Source organism: Oncorhynchus mykiss, unplaced genomic scaffold, assembly GCF_013265735.2.
Source record: "Oncorhynchus mykiss isolate Arlee unplaced genomic scaffold, USDA_OmykA_1.1 un_scaffold_284, whole genome shotgun sequence".
Classification (NCBI taxonomy): Eukaryota; Metazoa; Chordata; class Actinopteri; order Salmoniformes; family Salmonidae; genus Oncorhynchus; species Oncorhynchus mykiss.
This window is the reverse complement of record NW_023493738.1, coordinates 21,083-33,261: the sequence shown is the minus strand read 5'-3', so window position 1 is coordinate 33,261 and position 12,179 is coordinate 21,083. Positions and strand designations below refer to the sequence as shown.

Sequence of the window (12,179 nt, the reverse complement as noted above, 5' to 3'; positions counted from 1 at the left end):
CTAAAATCACCACAGAGACCAGAACAACAATGCACGATACTGACTTGCACTTTCAATAGTCATTTGTTTTTATAAATTAAAAAGTCCAGTCATTGATTTAACCTCAATATGGCCATCAATGGGAAAGAGTAGTAAATCGTCATTGAATGAGCGCTAAACTGGCATCAGAATATGGCCATTCTGATATAAATGATAAAATTCCTCAGATAAGACTGAAAAAGTGTCTGGAAATATCAGCAACCATCAGGGTAAGAGTGAAAACAGGTCCACATGGGGGAAATCCTTACAAATGGCTTAATGGGTCATTTCAACGCAATCGTGTTATTATTTATTTTTAGGGTTTAACAAGGCAGCTCACCTGTGACTTGACATTAGATGCGGCGACTTCGATTACCCTGCAGACGATATTTTTGTTCTTCCCGCCAATACAATCCACTGACAACGACCGACGAGTTCTGCGTTCCGAGGTTATTTTTGTTATTTGCCTGTTTGGGGCCCGCCTGTGAAATTGCGCGATTCTTGCAATTCTCTTTCAGCCTCTCATCAACTAGCTGTTTTTGCAGAATATTAAAAATACGATAGTTATTCACTACTCATATTAACTAGGTGTCATTTACGTTACCTTAAGTCATTTATTTTTCAACTGGATTTTACAAAGGTGCATGACATGCAGGCGCTAAAAAGTTGTCAGGAGGGGGTTTCAAACCATGCCTATAGGGGAGTCTGCGACCTGAATGACTTAATGGTTATTTTCAATGCAATCAAGTTTTTTATTTTTCTTTTAGGGTTTAACAAGGTTTCTCACCTGTTACCTGTGGCTTGACTTTAGATGTGGCCAGTTCGATTACCCTGCAGCCTAAGAGTGTCTTCAGAATATGGCCAATTTGACATTAATTTAAAAATGCCTCAGTTAGGACCAAAAAAGTGTCTGGAGCTTCCCGTCAGGGTAAGAGTGACAACAAGTTTCCACATGTCAAAATGGGGGAAATCTTAGCAAATGGCTTCATGGTTATTCATGAGAATCGTGTTGTTGTATTGTTGAGTGTATCATGGGATCTCACCTGAAATCTGTGGCTTGACTACAAACCTGTAACCTATGCTACTGTGGCCTATAGAGCTAGAAGGCTGGATAACCAGGTGTGTAAAGGTGTGAAGTGGGACAGATGGCCTGCAGTCCTATCCCAAATGGACAACTAATCCATATGTACTTGCGGAGATCTGAGAGGATGCGATTGGTATAAGAAACACGACTAAACTTCAACCTCCGGAGGGGTCAAAAAAATGCATTTTCGTTGTCGGCAGGATTTGAACCTGCGCAGAAAGATCCTAATGGATTTCTAGTCCATCGCCTTAACCACTCGGCCACGACAACATTGACAGATGAAAACAGGCTTGTTAGGAGTGAATGGGCCAACAGGCATAGCCTACAGAAAGTGAAATTTAACAACTGAAAGATAATGCAGTAACTCATTATAATGCAATAACACAAAATGTTCCCCTCATTCATTTGTTATTAAGTCCAGCTGTTTTCTTATTTAACCTTGATCTTTGCTCAGCTCCAGAAGGTCTGCATTTGAGAGTGTTTATTATGAATTGTTATTTCACTGTGTGAACTAAAAAACTGTCAGAAGTGGGATTTGAACCCACGCCTCCATGGGAGACTGCAACCTGAACGCAGCGCCTTAGACCGCTCGGCCATCCTGACTACAGCACAGTAACTGGGTATCGGGTTAAAGTGTATGCGGTAAAAGTAGAAATATGAACAACGCTCTAAAATCACCACAGAGACCAGAACAACAATGCACGATACTGACTTGCACTTTCAATAGTCATTTGTTTTTATAAATTAAAAAGTCCAGTCATTGATTTAACCTCAATATGGCCTTCAATGGGAAAGAGTAGTAAATCGTCATTGAATGAGCGCTAAACTGGCATCAGAATATGGCCATTCTGATATAAATGATAAAATTCCTCAGATAAGACTGAAAAAGTGTCTGGAAATATCAGCAACCATCAGGGTAAGAGTGAAAACAGGTCCACATGGGGGAAATCCTTACAAATGGCTTAATGGGTCATTTCAACGCAATCGTGTTATTATTTATTTTTAGGGTTTAACAAGGCAGCTCACCTGTGACTTGACATTAGATGCGGCGACTTCGATTACCCTGCAGACAATATTTTTGTTCTTCCCGCCAATACAATCCACTGACAACGACCGACGAGTTCTGCGTTCCGAGATTATTTTTGTTATTTGCCTGTTTGGGGCCCGCCTGTGAAATTGCGCGATTCTTGCAATTCTCTTTCAGCCTCTCATCAACTAGCTGTTTTTGCAGAATATTAAAAATACGATAGTTATTCACTACTCATATTAACTAGGTGTCATTTACGTTACCTTAAGTCATTTATTTTTCAACTGGATTTTACAAAGGTGCATGACATGCAGGCGCTAAAAAGTTGTCAGGAGGGGGTTTCAAACCATGCCTATAGGGGAGTCTGCGACCTGAATGACTTAATGGTTATTTTCAATGCAATCAAGTTTTTTCTTTTTCTTTTAGGGTTTAACAAGGTTTCTCACCTGTTACCTGTGGCTTGACTTTAGATGTGGCCAGTTCGATTACCCTGCAGCCTAAGAGTGTCTTCAGAATATGGCCAATTTGACATTAATTTAAAAATGCCTCAGTTAGGACCAAAAAAGTGTCTGGAGCTTCCCGTCAGGGTAAGAGTGACAACAGGTTTCCACATGTCAAAATGGGGGAAATCTTAGCAAATGGCTTCATGGTTATTCATGAGAATCGTGTTGTTGTATTGTTGAGTGTATCATGGGATCTCACCTGAAATCTGTGGCTTGACTACAAACCTGTAACCTATGCTACTGTGGCCTATAGAGCTAGAAGGCTGGATAACCAGGTGTGTAAAGGTGTGAAGTGGGACAGATGGCCTGCAGTCCTATCCCAAATGGACAACTAATCCATATGTACTTGCGGAGATCTGAGAGGATGCGATTGGTATAAGAAACACGACTAAACTTCAACCTCCGGAGGGGTCAAAAAAATGCATTTTCGTTGTCGGCAGGATTTGAACCTACGCAGGAAGATCCTAATGGATTTCTAGTCCATCGCCTTAACCACTCGGCCACGACAACGTTGACAGAAGAAAACAGGCTTGTTAGGAGTGAATGGGCCAACAGGCATAGCCTACAGAAAGTGAAATTTAACAACTGAAAGATAATGCAGTAACTCATTATAATGCAATAACACAAAATGTTCCCCTCATTCATTTGTTATTAAGTCCAGCTGTTTTCTTATTTAACCTTGATCTTTGCTCAGCTCCAGAAGGTCTGCATTTGAGAGTGTTTATTATGAATTGTTATTTCACTGTGTGAAGTTGTTATTTCATCATTCTTATTATTACTGATGAGCAGCATGACTCCTGAGAGGCACTAAAAAAATGTCAGAAGTGGGATTTGAACCCACGCCTCCATGGGAGACTGCGACCTGAACGCAGCGCCTTAGACCGCTCGGCCATCCTGACTACAGCACAGTAACTGGGTATCGGGTTAAAGTGTATGCGGTAAAAGTAGAAATATGAACAACGCTCTAAAATCACCACAGAGACCAGAACAACTATGCACGATACTGACTTGCACTTTCAATAGTCATTTGTTTTTATAAATTAAAAAGTCCAGTCATTGATTTAACCTCAATATGGCCTTCAATGGGAAAGAGTAGTAAATCGTCATTGAATGAGCGCTAAACTGGCATCAGAATATGGCCATTCTGATATAAATGATAAAATTCCTCAGATAAGACTGAAAAAGTGTCTGGAAATATCAGCAACCATCAGGGTAAGAGTGACAACAGGTCCACATGGGGGAAATCCTTACAAATGGCTTAATGAGTCATTTCAACGCAATCGTGTTATTATTTATTTTAGGGTTTAACAAGGCAGCTCACCTGTGACTTGACATTAGATGCGGCGACTTTGATTACCCTGCAGACAATATTTTTGTTCTTCCCGCCAATACAATCCACTGACAACGACCGACGAGTTCTGCGTTCCGAGATCATTTTAGTTATTTGCCTGTTTGGGGCCCGCCTGTGAAATTGCGCGATTCTTGCAATTCTCTTTCAGCCTCTCATCAACTAGCTGTTTTTGCAGAATATTAAAAATACGATAGTTATTCACTACTCATATTAACTAGGTGTCATTTACGTTACCTTAAGTCATTTATTTTTCAACTGGATTTTACAAAGGTGCATGACATGCAGGCGCTAAAAAGTTGTCAGGAGGGGGTTTCAAACCATGCCTATAGGGGAGTCTGCGACCTGAATGACTTAATGGTTATTTTCAATGCAATCGAGTTTTTTCTTTTTCTTTTAGGGTTTAACAAGGTTTCTCACCTGTTACCTGTGGCTTGACTTTAGATGTGGCCAGTTCGATTACCCTGCAGACTATAAGAGTGTCTTCAGAATATGGCCAATTTGACATGAATTTAAAAATGCCTAAGATAGGACCAAAAAAGTGTCTGGAGCTTCCCGTCAGGGTAAGAGTGACAACAGGTTTCCACATGTCAAAATGGGGGAAATCTTAGCAAATGGCTTCATGGTTATTCATGAGAATCGTGTTGTTGTATTGTTGAGTGTATCATGGGATCTCACCTGAAATCTGTGGCTTGACTACAAACCTGTAACCTATGCTACTGTGGCCTATAGAGCTAGAAGGCTGGATAACCAGGTGTGTAAAGGTGTGAAGTGGGACAGATGGCCTGCAGTCCAATCCCAAATGGACAACTAATCCCTATGTACTTGCGGAGATCTGAGAGGATGCGATTGGTATAAGAAACACGACTAAACTTCAACCTCCGGAGGGGTCAAAAAAATACATTTTCGTTGTCAGCAGGATTTGAAACTGCGCAGGAAGATCCTAATGGATTTCTAGTCCATCGCCTTAACCACTCGGCCACGATAACGTTGACAGAAGAAAACAAGCTTGTTAGGAGTGAATGGGCCAACAGGCATAGCCTACAGAAAGTGAAATTTAACAACTGAAAGATAATGCAGTAACTCATTATAATGCAATAACACAAAATGTTCCCCTCATTCATTTGTTATTAAGTCCAGCTGTTTTCTTATTTAACATTGATCTTTGCTCAGCTCCAGAAGGTCTGCATTTGAGAGTGTTTATTATGAATTGTTATTTCACTGTGTGAAGTTGTTATTTCATCATTCTTATTATTACTGCTGAGCAGCATGACTCCTGAGAGGCACTAAAAGACTGTCAGAAGTGGGATTTGAACCCACGCCTCCATGGGAGACTGCGACCTGAACGCAGCGCCTTAGACCGCTCGGCCATCCTGACTACAGCACAGTAACCGGGTACCGGGTTAAAGTGTATGCGGTAAAAGTAGAAATATGAACAACGCTCTAAAATCACCACAGAGACCAGAACAACTATGCACGATACTGACTTGCACTTTCAATAGTCATTTGTTTTTATAAATTAAAAAGTCCAGTCATTGATTTAACCTCAATATGGCCTTCAATGGGAAAGAGTAGTAAATCGTCATTGAATGAGCGCTAAACTGGCATCAGAATATGGCCATTCTGATATAAATGATAAAATTCCTCAGATAAGACTGAAAAAGTGTCTGGAAATATCAGCAACCATCAGGGTAAGAGTGACAACAGGTCCACATGGGGGAAATCCTTACAAATGGCTTAATGAGTCATTTCAACGCAATCGTGTTATTATTTATTTTTAGGGTTTAACAAGGCAGCTCACCTGTGACTTGACATTAGATGCGGCGACTTTGATTACCCTGCAGACGATATTTTTGTTCTTCCCGCCAATACAATCCACTGACAACGACCGACGAGTTCTGCGTTCCGAGATTATTTTTGTTATTTGCCTGTTTGGGGCCTGCCTGTGAAATTGCGCGATTCTTGCAATTCTCTTTCAGCCTCTCATCAACTAGCTGTTTTTGCAGAATATTAAAAATATGATAGTTATTCACTACTCATATTAACTAGGTGTCATTTACGTTACCTTAAGTCATTTATTTTTCAACTGGATTTTACAAAGGTGCATGACATGCAGGCGCTAAAAAGTTGTCAGGAGGGGGTTTCAAACCATGCCTATAGGGGAGTCTGCGACCTGAATGACTTAATGGTTATTTTCAATGCAATCAAGTTTTTTCTTTTTCTTTTAGGGTTTAACAAGGTTTCTCACCTGTTACCTGTGCTTGACTTTAGATGTGGCCAGTTCGATTACCCTGCAGACTATAAGAGTGTCTTCAGAATATGGCCAATTTGACATGAATTTAAAAATGCCTCAGATAGGACCAAAAAAGTGTCTGGAGCTTCCCGTCAGGGTAAGAGTGACAACAGGTTTCCACATGTCAAAATGGGGGAAATCTTAGCAAATGGCTTAATGGTTATTCATGAGAATCGTGTTGTTGTATTGTTGAGTGTATCATGGGATCTCACCTGAAATCTGTGGCTTGACTACAAACCTGTAACCTATGCAACTGTGGCCTATAGAGCTAGAAGGCTGGATAACCAGGTGTGTAAAGGTGTGAAGTGGGATAGATGGCCTGCAGTCCTATCCCAAATGGACAACTAATCCCTATGTACTTGCGGAGATCTGAGAGGATGCGATTGGTATAAGAAACACGACTAAACTTCAACCTCCGGAGGGGTCAAAAAAATGCATTTTCGTTGTCGGCAGGATTGAACCTGCGCAGGAAGATCCTAATGGATTTCTAGTCCATCGCCTTAACCACTCGGCCACGACAACTTTGACAGAAAAAAACAGGCTTGTTAGGAGTGAATGGGCCAACAGGCATAGCCTACAGCGAGTGAAATTTAACAACTGATTAACAACTGATTAACTCATTATAATGCAACATGGAACACAAAATGTTCCCCTCATTCATTTGTTATTAAGTCCAGCTGTTTTCTTATTTAACCTTGATCTTTGCTCAGCTCCAGAAGGTCTGCATTTGAGAGTGTTTATTATGAATTGTTATTTCACTGTGTGAAATTGTTATTTCATCATTCTTATTATTACTGCTGAGCAGCATGACTCCTGAGAGGCACTAGAAAACTGTCAGAAGTGGGATTTGAACCCTCGCCTCCATGGGAGACTGCAACCTGAACGCAGCGCCTTAGACCGCTCGGCCATCCTGACTACAGTACAGTAACTGGGTATCGGGTTAAAGTGTATGCGGTAAAAGTAGAAATATGAACAACGCTCTAAAATCACCACAGAGACCAGAACAACTATGCACGATACTGACTTGCACTTTCAATAGTCATTTGTTTTTATAAATTAAAAAGTCCAGTCATTGATTTAACCTCAATATGGCCTTCAATGGGAAAGAGTAGTAAATCGTCATTGAATGAGCGCTAAACTGGCATCAGAATATGGCCATTCTGATATAAATGATAAAATTCCTTAGATAAGACTGAAAAAGTGTCTGGAAATATCAGCAACCATCAGGGTAAGAGTGACAACAGGTCCACATGGGGGAAATCCTTACAAATGGCTTAATGGGTCATTTCAACGCAATCGTGTTATTATTTATTTTTAGGGTTTAACAAGGCAGCTCACCTGTGACTTGACATTAGATGCGGCGACTTCGATTATCCTGCAGACTATATTTTTGTTCTTCCCCGCCAATACAATCCACTGACAACGACCGACGAGTTCTGCGTTCCGAGATTATTTTTGTTTTTTGCCTGTTTGGGCCCACCTGTGAAATTGCGCGATTCTTGCAATTCTCTTTCAGCCTCTCATCAACTACCTGTTTTTGCAGAATATTAAAAATACGATAGTTATTCACTACTCATATTAACTAGGTGTCATTTACGTTACCTTAAGTCATTTATTTTTCAACTGGATTTTACAAAGGTGCATGACATGCCGGCGCTAAAAAGTTGTCAGGAGGGGGTTTCAAACCATGCCTATAGGGGAGTCTGCGACCTGAATGACTTAATGGTTATTTTCAATGCAATCAAGTTTTTTCTTTTTCTTTTAGGGTTTAACAAGGTTTCTCACCTGTTACCTGTGGCTTGACTTTAGATGTGGCCAGTTGGATTACCCTGCAGACTATAAGAGTGTCTTCAGAATATGGCCAATTTGACATGAATTTAAAAATGCCTCAGATAGGACCAAAAAAGTGTCTGGAGCTTCCCGTCAGGGTAAGAGTGACAACAGGTTTCCACATGTCAAAATGGGGGAAATCTTAGCAAATGGCTTCATGGTTATTCATGAGAATCGTGTTGTTGTATTGTTGAGTGTATCATGGGATCTCACCTGAAATCTGTGGCTTGACTACAAACCTGTAACCTATGCTACTGTGGCCTATAGAGCTAGAAGGCTGGATAACCAGGTGTGTAAAGGTGTGAAGTGGGATAGATGGCCTGCAGTCCTATCCCAAATGGACAACTAATCCCTATGTACTTGCGGAGATCTGAGAGGATGCGATTGGTATAAGAAACACGACTAAACTTCAACCTCCGGAGGGGTCAAAAAAATGAATTTTCATTGTCGGCAGGATTTGAACCTGCGCTGGAAGATCCTAATGGATTTCTAGTCCATCGCCTTAACCACTCGGCCACGACAACGTCGACAGAAGAAAACAGGCTTGTTAGGAGTGAATGGGCCAACAGGCATAGCCTACAGAAAGTGAAATTTAACAACTGAAAGATAATGCAGTAACTCATTATAATGCAATAACACAAAATGTTCCCCTCATTCATTTGTTATTAAGTCCAGCTGTTTTCTTATTTAACCTTGATCTTTGCTCAGCTGCAGAAGGTCTGCATTTGAGAGTGTTTATTATGAATTGTTATTTCACTGTGTGAAGTTGTTATTTCATCATTCTTATTATTACTGCTGAGCAGCATGACTCCTGAGAGGCACTAAAAAACTGTCAGAAGTGGGATTTGAATCCACGCCTCCATGGGAGACTGCGAACTGAACGCAACGCCTTAGACCGCTCGGCCATCCTGACTACAGCACAGTAACTGGGTATCGGGTTAAAGTGTATGCGGTAAAAGTAGAAATATGAACAACGCTCTAAAATCACCACAGAGACCAGAACAACTATGCACGATACTGACTTGCACTTTCAATAGTCATTTGTTTTTATAAATTAAAAAGTCCAGTCATTGATTTAACCTCAATATGGCCTTCAATGGGAAAGAGTAGTAAATCGTCATTGAATGAGCGCTAAACTGGCATCAGAATATGGCCATTCTGATATAAATGATAAATTCCTCAGATAAGACTGAAAAAGTATCTGGAATATCAGCAACCATCAGGGTAAGAGTGACAACAGGTCCACATGGGGGAAATCCTTACAAATGGCTTAATGAGTCATTTCAACGCAATCGTGTTATTATTTATTTTTAGGGTTTAACAAGGCAGCTCACCTGTGACTTGACATTAGATGCGGCGACTTTGATTACCCTGCAGACGATATTTTTGTTCTTCCCGCCAATACAATCCACTGACAACGACCGACGAGTTCTGCGTTCCGAGATTATTTTGTTATTTGCTGTTTGGGGCCACCTGTGAAATTGCGCGATTCTTGCAATTCTCTTTCAGCCTCTCATCAACTAGCTGTTTTTGCAGAATATTAAAATACGATAGTTATTCACTACTCATATTAACTAGGTGTCATTTAAGTTACCTTAAGTCATTTATTTTTCAACTGGATTTTACAAAGGTGCATGACATGCAGGCGCTAAAAAATTGTCAGGAGGGGGTTTCAAACCATGCCTATAGGGGAGTCTGCGACCTGAATGACTTAATGGTTATTTTCAATGCAATCAAGTTTTTTCTTTTTCTTTTAGGGTTTAACAAGGTTTCTCACCTGTTACCTGTGGCTTGACTTTAGATGTGGCCAGTTCGATTACCCTGCAGCCTAAGAGTGTCTTCAGAATATGGCCAATTTGACATGAATTTAAAAATGCCTCAGATATGACCAAAAAAGTGTCTGGAGCTTCCCGTCAGGGTAAGAGTGACAACAGGTTTCCACATGTCAAAAATGGGGGAAATCTTAGCAAATGGCTTCATGGTTATTCATGAGAATCGTGTTGTTGTATTGTTGAGTGTATCATGGGATCTCACCTGAAATCTGTGGCTTGACTACAAACCTGTAACCTATGCTACTGTGGCCTATAGAGCTAGAAGGCTGGATAACCAGGTGTGTAAAGGTGTGAAGTGGGATAGATGGCCTGCAGTCCTATCCCAAATGGACAACTAATCCCTATGTACTTGCGGAGATCTGAGAGGATGCGATTGGTATAAGAAACACGACTAAACTTCAACCTCCGGAGGGGTCAAAAAAATGCATTTCATTGTCGGCAGGATTTGAACCTGCGCTGGAAGATCCTAATGGATTTCTAGTCCATCGCCTTAACCACTCGGCCACGACAACGTCGACAGAAGAAAACAGGCTTGTTAGGAGTGAATGGGCCAACAGGCATAGCCTACAGAAAGTGAAATTTAACAACTGAAAGATAATGCAGTAACTCATTATAATGCAATAACACAAAATGTTCCCCTCATTCATTTGTTATTAAGTCCAGCTGTTTTCTTATTTAACCTTGATCTTTGCTCAGCTGCAGAAGGTCTGCATTTGAGAGTGTTTATTATGAATTGTTATTTCACTGTGTGAAGTTGTTATTTCATCATTCTTATTATTACTGCTGAGCAGCATGACTCCTGAGAGGCACTAAAAAGCTGTCAGAAGTGGGATTTGAACCCACGCCTCCATGGGAGACTGCGACCTGAACGCAGCACCTTAGACCGCTCGGCCATCCTGACTACAGCACAGTAACTGGGTATCGGGTTAAGTGTATGCGGTAAAAGTAGAAATATGAACAACGCTCTAAAATCACCACAGAGACCAGAACAACTATGCACGATACTGACTTGCACTTTCAATAGTCATTTGTTTTTATAAATTAAAAAGTCCAGTCATTGATTTAACCTCAATATGGCCTTCAATGGGAAAGAGTAGTAAATCGTCATTGAATGAGCGCTAAACTGGCATCAGAATATGGCCATTCTGATATAAATGATAAATTCCTCAGATAAGACTGAAAAAGTATCTGGAAATATCAGCAACCATCAGGGTAGAGTGACAACAGGTCCACATGGGGGAAATCCTTACAAATGGCTTAATGAGTCATTTCAACGCAATCGTGTTATTATTTATTTTTAGGGTTTAACAAGGCAGCTCACCTGTGACTTGACATTAGATGCGGCGACTTTGATTACCCTGCAGACGATATTTTTGTTCTTCCCGCCAATACAATCCACTGACAACGACCGACGAGTTCTGCGTTCCGAGATTATTTTGTTATTTGCCTGTTTGGGGCCCACCTGTGAAATTGCGCGATTCTTGCAATTCTCTTTCAGCCTCTCATCAACTAGCTGTTTTTGCAGAATATTAAAAATACGATAGTTATTCACTACTCATATTAACTAGGTGTCATTTACGTTACCTTAAGTCATTTATTTTTCAACTGGATTTACAAAGGTGCATGACATGCAGGCGCTAAAAAATTGTCAGGAGGGGGTTTCAAACCATGCCTATAGGGGAGTCTGCGACCTGAATGACTTAATGGTTATTTTCAATGCAATCAAGTTTTTTCTTTTTCTTTTAGGGTTTAACAAGGTTTCTCACCTGTTACCTGTGGCTTGACTTTAGATGTGGCCAGTTCGATTACCCTGCAGCCTAAGAGTGTCTTCAGAATATGGCCAATTTGACATGAATTTAAAAATGCCTCAGATAGGACCAAAAAAGTGTCTGGAGCTTCCCGTCAGGGTAAGAGTGACAACAGGTTTCCACATGTCAAAATGGGGGAAATCTTAGCAAATGGCTTCATGGTTATTCATGAGAATCGTGTTGTTGTATTGTTGAGTGTATCATGGGATCTCACCTGAAATCTGTGGCTTGACTACAAACCTGTAACCTATGCTACTGTGGCCTATAGAGCTAGAAGGCTGGATAACCAGGTGTGTAAAGGTGTGAAGTGGGATAGATGGCCTGCAGTCCTATCCCAAATGGACAACTAATCCCTATGTACTTGCGGAGATCTGAGAGGATGCGATTGGTATAAGAAACATGACTAAACTTCAACCTCCGGAGGGGTCAAAAAAAA

At 40.8% G+C, this 12,179-nt stretch overlaps 3 non-coding genes across 3 annotated transcripts; all 3 read right to left on the bottom strand.

Moving 5' to 3' along the window:
- Window positions 1-3,060: 3,060 nt before the first annotated feature.
- Window positions 3,061-3,142, bottom strand: trnas-aga. Its single transcript has one exon. It is a non-coding gene; the product is annotated as a tRNA-Ser (tRNA).
- Window positions 3,143-3,448: 306 nt separating this feature from the next.
- Window positions 3,449-3,531, bottom strand: trnal-cag. The gene has a single exon. It is a non-coding gene; the product is annotated as a tRNA-Leu (tRNA).
- A 1,744-nt stretch (window positions 3,532-5,275) lies between these two features.
- trnal-cag lies at window positions 5,276-5,358 on the bottom strand. The gene has a single exon. It is a non-coding gene; the product is annotated as a tRNA-Leu (tRNA).
- Window positions 5,359-12,179: the final 6,821 nt, after the last annotated feature.